The sequence below is a fragment of the Gracilinanus agilis genome, chromosome 2, assembly GCF_016433145.1.
Source record: "Gracilinanus agilis isolate LMUSP501 chromosome 2, AgileGrace, whole genome shotgun sequence".
Lineage (NCBI taxonomy): Eukaryota > Metazoa > Chordata > Mammalia > Didelphimorphia > Didelphidae > Gracilinanus > Gracilinanus agilis.
Window position 1 is genome coordinate 508,744,508 of NC_058131.1, and position 8,408 is coordinate 508,752,915.

At 38.9% G+C, this 8,408-nt stretch overlaps 1 pseudogene; it reads left to right on the forward strand.

The window, feature by feature from the left end:
* The first annotated feature begins 447 nt into the window (after nt 1-447).
* Nucleotides 448-959, forward strand: LOC123234047 (annotated as a pseudogene).
* Nucleotides 960-8,408: the final 7,449 nt, after the last annotated feature.

Consider the following 8,408-nt stretch of genomic DNA (forward strand, 5'->3'; position numbering starts at 1 on the left):
TTTGGAAATTAAGGTGATATAAAACAAAAATAGCAATAAAATATGTTGAAATAGTTTAGCAAATCTGATTCTGGGCAGGTGCCCCCCAAAACTAGTTACTGTGAATGTGATTCTTTCTCTTTAAGAAACCTCCATAGAAAACCATCTACAGCCACTGTCAGAGTACATTTCAGTATGGAACAGACTTTGTGGATAGGAAGTTATCCCTTACGTCTTAACTAAATCCATTTCCTCTTGCTCTTTCCCCAATGAAATAGAAGTTGGGGTTCAAGAAAAAGTGAGATAAGTGAAGGATGTGGAGAAAACTCTATAGTGACCACAGTGGTGATTAGAATGAGATGAAAATAAACTTGCTTCTATGATCCTAAGTTGCATGTGTCAAGCAGTATGAGTTTTAAAGGGAAAGCAAATATTTAAGATAAAAAATATAATTTACAATCAAGCAAAATGATAGATCAAGGAGGAAAGCCCTGGCAGCAGTGGCCTTTTCATCAAAAACAATAGATGCAGTCATTCCAGCACAGCAGAATCCAAGTCAGATTGATTGGGCAGCATTAACTCAAGCATGAATTACCCAAATTGAAGCCCCAGGCCAGCTAAGTGAGATGGAGCAGCCTCCAGGAACAATGCCAAAAGCACAAAACATGTCTGCAATAGAATTTGGTCCAAGCAACCATGGGAATTTTCAAGGAAATACAATATGGCAACTAGAATAGGCAAAGTATCACCAGCCTTTCAACCCACCTCCAGATTCATGAATGCTACCAGTACCAGATCCTATGGATATGACTCCTTCTAAGAACAACAGTTAGGACAGTGGAGAATTTGCACCATCACAATAGGCATATATTTAACCAAACAATCACAGTTTTGGTAGACCATCCAATAATTTTGTAGTGGGGCCAGTGAACCAGTTTAATTATCAGATAACAGGTATTTTTGATACTTTAATACAGTAGATGTAAATACAATCAATTCTTTGGGAGTGCCCCACCAAGAATATCTAAGATGCATATTTCACTTTATAGACCTATACAGATAAGCACTGGAGCAAGTTTGTTTTTTAGTGACTATGAGTGTTTTGTATTTTTCATTATTAAAAGCATTAGAAATTTCTTTTTGGAAGGTATCTGGTTTCCTAAGTTAACAGGAAAAAAAAATTGAATAAACAAAGTATTTTCAAAGGGAAAAAAAACCCAGGTCCAGATGGATTTACAAGTGAATTTTGTCAAATATATACATAATTAATCAACTCCAATATTACATAAATTACTTTCAAAAATGGAAAAAGAAGACTATTCCCTCTATGAGACAAATATGATCCTAATACCTAAACCAGGAAAGAAATCCACAGAACCAATTATTTCTTATTACTATTTCTGAAAAAAAATATTTAATAAACAAATAAAATATTTAACAAAAAAATTAGTAAAATGACCTGGGAGGGGGGATTCCTAAAGCCCCTCCTAAGCTCTAAAATCCTGTGATTATGTGATTTCCCAAGAAGAAAGGCCTGCGTTGGAGGTATGGTACCAGAGGAGTAGCCATAGGAGTGCGTCCTCCTAGCCGTGAGGGAGAAGGATGGGGGAGACTCTCTTCCAACAGGGCAGGAGATGATTTCCTCAGTGGGAAAGAAACATGGCTTCCATTAGAAGTGTCTTGGTCGAAAGGTCCAGACGGGCCCAACCACACTCCCACTCCCGCCAAACGCCAACACGCCAAATCACAAAAGTCGGGATCTCCAAGGAAGGGAGCCTCCAACAACCGAATGTGCCTCTTCCACCATTCAGCTGCACAGTGATCTCCTCAGAGCCCACTGAGCCTCTGTAGCGGGGCTCTCCGAACTCCTCTGTGCCTGAAAGACCCACTTCTTGGCGAAAGGGTTGTCTGGGGGAGCCCGGCCAAGGTGCCCGCCACTCCTCCTGCTCTTACGAACTTCCTAATTCCGACGAAAACTGAAGGAAGGCATATCTTGGCGTGGGGGATCTTGTCTCGCTTTATTCGGACGGTTACTTGTTTCGTGAGGCGTTTTCTTACCTAACGTAAGCACATTCCTCCGGGATCCAGAAGTTGTTCGTTTATGAGGTGATCGTGTGGGAAGACCCTCTCCCGTGGAGCCCCCACGTTCTCCCACCCCGGACAGGGTAGCCGCTAGCCTCCAGGCACTTTGGGTCAGGTGAGCCTGAAGAAGCTGGTGATGATATCCCAGATGCTCTTCTTTTCTTGGTCAATCGAGCAATCTAATGGAAGTCTTTTGGCTAGCATTTCATCGTTGGCTGGAGTTCTGTCCCGCAGCCACCTCTGGTGCCAGGACCTTGGCTCAGGGCTCCACGGAGTGGAAGACACTAATCAGCCATCTGGACATACCAGGCCAGGGAGGAAACAGCCCAGTCCAACACCGGCAGAGAGTCCAGCCCGCAACTGCAGCCACAACTGCAAGCTCCTCCTCAGATGCAACACTGCTGACTTGTGACTCTGGGAGGGTTTACTTACCATTTCCTTCTCTGGCTTATTTAATGGATGAGGAACTGACGCTAACAGGATTAAGTGACTCGCCCAAGGTCACACAGCTAGTGTCTGAAACCAGATTTAAACCTGGAGTCAGGAAGACTCCAGGCCGCGTACTCTGTCCCCTGCACCACCAAGTTGCCCTCTCAGACTATACTACAAAGCAATAATAATTAAATTTATTTGGAACTGGTTAAAACATGAAAACTTTGACCATTGGGACAGATCAGGTTAATAAAATCCAGAACCTATCAGATATAATAGCATAAGTGTTTAATAGTATATCACAACTATATCCAATGGAATTTTATCCTTTTGTCTTGTCTTTTTTTCTTTATTGGTATTAATTCTTTCATTTCCTTTACTGTGCTTTATTTTCCACATAGATGCCTCTTGTAATGTTTCCAGCTTTGTTTGGGGGATCATTATTGATGGTAACTTTTTTTTTTAATCTGCTCTTTAGTTGATTTTAATTCATGTTTGTTCATTCTATTGAAGCTATTTTTTCTACTTTCTTATTTCTTCATTTCTTTTCCTTTTCTGTAAGTCTCCTTTTGAGATTTTTTAATTTCCTCCATTTTATAATTTTTTTTCTTTTGTATGGCATTTCTACTACTGCTCTTAAGGGAACCCTGGGGAGCTGGACTCTTTTACAACTTCTCACTACACCGGTGATCTTGCCTGTCTCCTCACATTAATATTACAGAATCTTGCTACCCTTTGGTCTTTATCTTCATTTGCTCTTATTAGAATTGACCCTGGAAGTCACATAACTCAACATTTTCATTTTACAGATGAGGAATCAGAGGCTCAGAAAGGTTAACCAACTTGTTCAAGGTACCATAATTGGTAGAGGCAAGATATTTTCTGGCTGCAAATGTAACATTCTTTCCATTATATCACATGTTTTTTTTTTTACAACCTGAGTTCTTGAATTCTCTAGATACTTCCCCCTTTTCTTCCTCATCAGGTTCCATCAAACCAGAATTTTGCTTTTGAAAGCATCCCATCTCTTTGGAGATCACTTTCCATATAGAGATCCAAGAAGGGGATCCTACTTCTCTGAACACTTTGAAATCTGCTCTCATAAAGACTAGGGTAAATGCTAGCATACACCTGGTATTTCTTACTTTATCATTCACTAACTCTAAGATGGTATGGCCAAAGACTCCACAGGCTGCTGTCATTCATCAACTCAGTTCCTATTTATCAGAATTAACTGTAGTGAATGTCCCTTATCTCACCTTCTAAGCGATAAAGAACACATTGAGTGATATATTTTTTTCTGACTAGACTCTTCTAAGATAACTTTTAATTGAAGCTATTGCATATACTAGGGGTAATTAGGATGTTGGCAGAAAAATCTAATCAATGATTATTCACACCTGGAAAACTAGATTAGAAGACTTTGGCAGTCTATAAAATATGGGGCTCCAAGGCCCACTCTGATGCAGCTGAAGTTCAAGAAAGAGGAAAGTTATTTTGTCAGGTCAATAGCAAGAATTATGAGAGGAGCCTCAAATGACAAAAAGGGTTTAATTCCAGGTAGGGGAAGGCAAGGAGAAATGGTCCAGTGACCTACAGAAATAATGCTATGTTTGCATCTTTGCAATAGATGCAATAAATAATTAATAAATAAACAACAAATTATTATTTTATTATTATTCCTATTGACTCCCAGAGGAGCATAGGGCCGCAACCATCTCACACCAACGGACTCTGTTCTGGGCAACTTCCCCCAACTGGGCATATCTTTGCCAGGTCTGTTTTGGCCTTCCAACTTTCCTCCTCCCTGGTGGGTTCCATATTTTTTTCCATAGCGTCCTGACTGATGGGATACTGAATTGTTCTTTCCCAGAGTCTGGTATTGGAGATCTTTTCAGGCCATCTGATGTTCAAGATGTGACATAGGCATCTGTTAACAAAGACCTGGAGTTTGTTGGCTTTTGCCGGCACGCATTGTGGACTCTGTTGGAGAGCAATCTTCCAGACTAGGTGATGGTTGGTTTTGTTGATTTAATGAGGTTGCAGTTTCTGTAGCAAGTGAGATTTTTACGGGGTGAGGTTGCTAGCCTCGAGCCCAACCCTCCTCCTTTTTCAGAGTTAAACAACAACAAATAAACAAATAAATAAATAAATAAATGAATGAATGAAAATAGCAATAAAATCATTAAATATGTGTACTAAAGTATAAATTGGGCTCTGTTCTAGAGGGGAAGATAAAAGGATGAACGAATGGCTATCTGCTTTCTAGCTTATTAGGAAAGATAGATTTCCCTTAGCAAGATGGACATAAAAGACTCCAAAAGAAGAAAAAGATTAAGGAAAAAGGGGAAAACAAAACAGAGACATGTGGATCAAAAGGTTAATGGTGAAAGAAAAAGATGGGAAGAAAGACTGAAACAAATACCTAAGAAACTGGAGTTCCAAAAATTAGTAAAATTCTTTCTGTTGTAACAGAGGTTTGAGAACTGACTGGCATTCTGGGATTCATAGTTCAAGGGGATGAGCATTCCCTCTCAACACTGAGGATAATTTAGACTTGTCTTTGAGACAGAAGGAAAACTTAAGTCATGCTGGGGAGTTTTAAAAAGAAACAGAGCCTTCAAGAGAACAGATTGACACAAAGAAGTAGGAACTAAGAGAGCTATGAAGTGTCCTGAGCATGATATAACTAGCTATGCTGAAATAATCAGTGAAAGGGGGGCAACAGGGGGAAGGAGAATCTGAAAAAAGAAAGTTGAGCTAAAACAAAGGGAGAAATCCAGTCATCTTAGAATAGAGCACTTGTACAGAAGCTACCAGTTGTACTAAACTCTTCAAGTTCTGATGAAAAGTCAACAAAAATATCTGCTCTTTTCCCAACTTCTCCCCATGCCTATCCAATAATGGACACCTAAATATATTCTGCTTATTTCTCTTGCCTCAATGTTTCCTATATCATGAAATTTCCTAAAGTATAGAGAAGTCAGTCAGTCAATAAACAAATAAGGAGATATGGAAAAAAACTTAATTAGAACCAAGAACAAACTTCTGTCTGAATTTTCCAAATTGGGGGCTCAGAGCTACTGTAATTATTTAATGAATTTCTATCTGATGTAAACTTCATAAAATAGCAGAGAAAGGAACCACAGAAATCTGAAAGCCATTATACTGCCCTAGTTTGACTATTTTAATAGGAAATGACTGATTAAATCTCCAACCCCCCTGTGAGAAAAGAAATGAGCCAGGATAAAAACAGGCAAAGCCTTAGTAAGAATGAAATTCAACTATTCTAGAAAGAAAGTTGGAGCTGATAAATCAAATACATTCTATAATTTTATCTATTGGAGTTTCATAAGAAAGGATGGATCAGGACCATCCAAGGAGAAAGCAGCTTTTTATACTTCATAGAAGGTGATTCATAGATCTCATCAAAAGCAAAGGGGAATGTTACTAAAATCAGAGGGAAAAAAAAAAGACAGATCATGATGGATTTCTGTGCTGATAAGCATGGAGATGGTGGCATATTAACTGACAGTCACAAAAAACATGACAGAGAGCCTCATGTGTTGCATCAATCATTAGGACTATTACCCACTATTTATTATATGGGGATAAATACTAAATCAGATTCTTTCAAGTTCAATAGGTATGAAATTATATTTTGACACTGTTAACTTGGAAATAACACAGAACTACCAAAGTAGTCAAAAAAGCACTGTTTAGTCACAATAGGGCTAAGTCCAATATTTGGCCCTTTACTCAGAGTCTGGCGCCACAATTTTTACAGGATCTACACCCTGGACCACTGGGGACATTATCCCTCGGAGTGCCACCACACTAGATAACACACCAAGGTACGGGGGAAATTGGGGAACCTATGTGCCATTTGGGGAGATCCAGGGGCAACGAAAGATGATTGATTGGCATTACCAAAACTACAAGGAAATGGGAGTGTTCAAACTATCCCGACAGAATACCATCTAGCTAGGGAGGGGAATCATGGCCGGAGGCTAGGGTGTAAGGGAAAAAGGGCTGCCTACAATGGATGCAAGGAGGGTGGTCCCTGCCCAGGTGTGGGTCTTTCCGGAAAGGGTCTCTGATACAATGGGGAAAGACTGTGTAAGACAAAAAGGGTACTGGGATTTTTCTTAGGGTCCATTATTCAGTCTGCAACTGCTAGCCTGAGATTCCCTTCAGGGTGGATTCCCACGGGAACAGGGAACTAGCACAATCTTTGGGGGTCTCCAAACTACAAACTATTTCTAAACTTGGGGTTCATCATACCTCACTAAGCTACAAGTTTGGGAACTCTAGATTCCATGTCAACAACACATTTTAACTATTTCATCAATGTAGGTATTTTGTCCATCAATGCAGATTCCCCACCTTCTTCACACTTTCTCAATCTGGGTATTTTTGACTGTATCTTTCCATATGTCCTCCAAACAAGATCCATCTAATAAACATGGAGATTTTATTTTGTTTTTATTGCTGCTGCTTAATAGCTCGTGGGTGCCAAAGCAACATTCCTAGGATATCTACTTATAAGTTCCATCCTCACTATTCAACTAGCTTATCTACTTCTGGTTATACTATACTTAGTGTTGTTCTGGGTTTGAAAGGCTACTTTTCAGGTGCTAGAGAGATGTTCTGTCATTTCTATTCATTCCCACCATTTAGTAACAAATGCTCTTTAAGAAAGTGGTTATAGGGTAAGTCTGCCAGCATAGTAGAGGAAAAGCTACAACTACCCATAAACTTAAAATAAATTTACTAGTGAAATTTAATAAAAGAGTTGACTGGCTGTCAGATAAAGAGTAAAAACTAAGAATATAGTTGCTATTGTTTGTTTAGGTGCTTTTTCATATATCCTTGACCACATTTGTCAAATCTCACATTATCAGTGACTACATATTCACAGATTGAACTCCTAAGAGGGCAAGCAGCATGATAAAAGATATTCTTCTGTCTCTATAGAGAGAGGAAAAGTCTCATTTCTTTTTTTTATTAATTATTTTGTTTACTACATTAAAATATTTGATTAATTCCTTCCCTCTCTGCTCCTCCCACTAAAGAAGGCATCATTTGAAAAAAAAGATATATGTATATGTAAAATTATGTCTTCTTTCCATTTAACAGTTCTTTTTCTAGAGGTGGACATACACAGGTCATTCTTCAAACAATATTTCTGTTGCTGTATATAATGTGCTCTTGGTTCTGCTTGTTTCACTCTTTGTAATTTCACATAGGTCTTTCCATGTTTTTTCAAAATTAACCTGTTTATAACTTCTTAGGGTGTAGTAGTATTCCATCACAATCATGTGTCACAAATTGGTTAGCCATTTCCCAACTGATGGACATCCCTTCAATTTTCAGTTCTTTGCCCCCACAAAGAGAACATCTGTAAATATATTTGTTATCTGTTTTCCAAATACATGTGTCCCACGCTGATTCGATGTTCCTCTTCACAGTGTGGATATCCTCTCTACGATAGATGTATTTGGTCACGGATGTCTTTGTAGTTCTCAGATTTGCTGTCCTCATGAAGATCTGCTTAGTCAGCAACCAGTGAGATGTTCGATTTACCCGCGCTTGTCAACTTCTGACTTGTGTTGTTCGATGCACCAGTGCTTGTCACCTTCTGACTTGTGTCAGGAACAAATTTTTAAATGTCTATCCTATATGATTTTTTCTTTTCTTCTTTTCTTTTATGATTTTTTTTCATTATAAAGATTTTTTTAATTTAACATTTATTAATATTCATTTTTAACATGGTTACATGATTCATGCTCCTCCTTTCCCCTTCAACCCCCCCCCGGACCCCCCCTACCCATGCGCATTTCCACTAGTTTTGTCATGTGTCCTTGATCAAGACCAATTTCCAAATTGTTGGTAGTTGCATTGGTGTGGTAGTT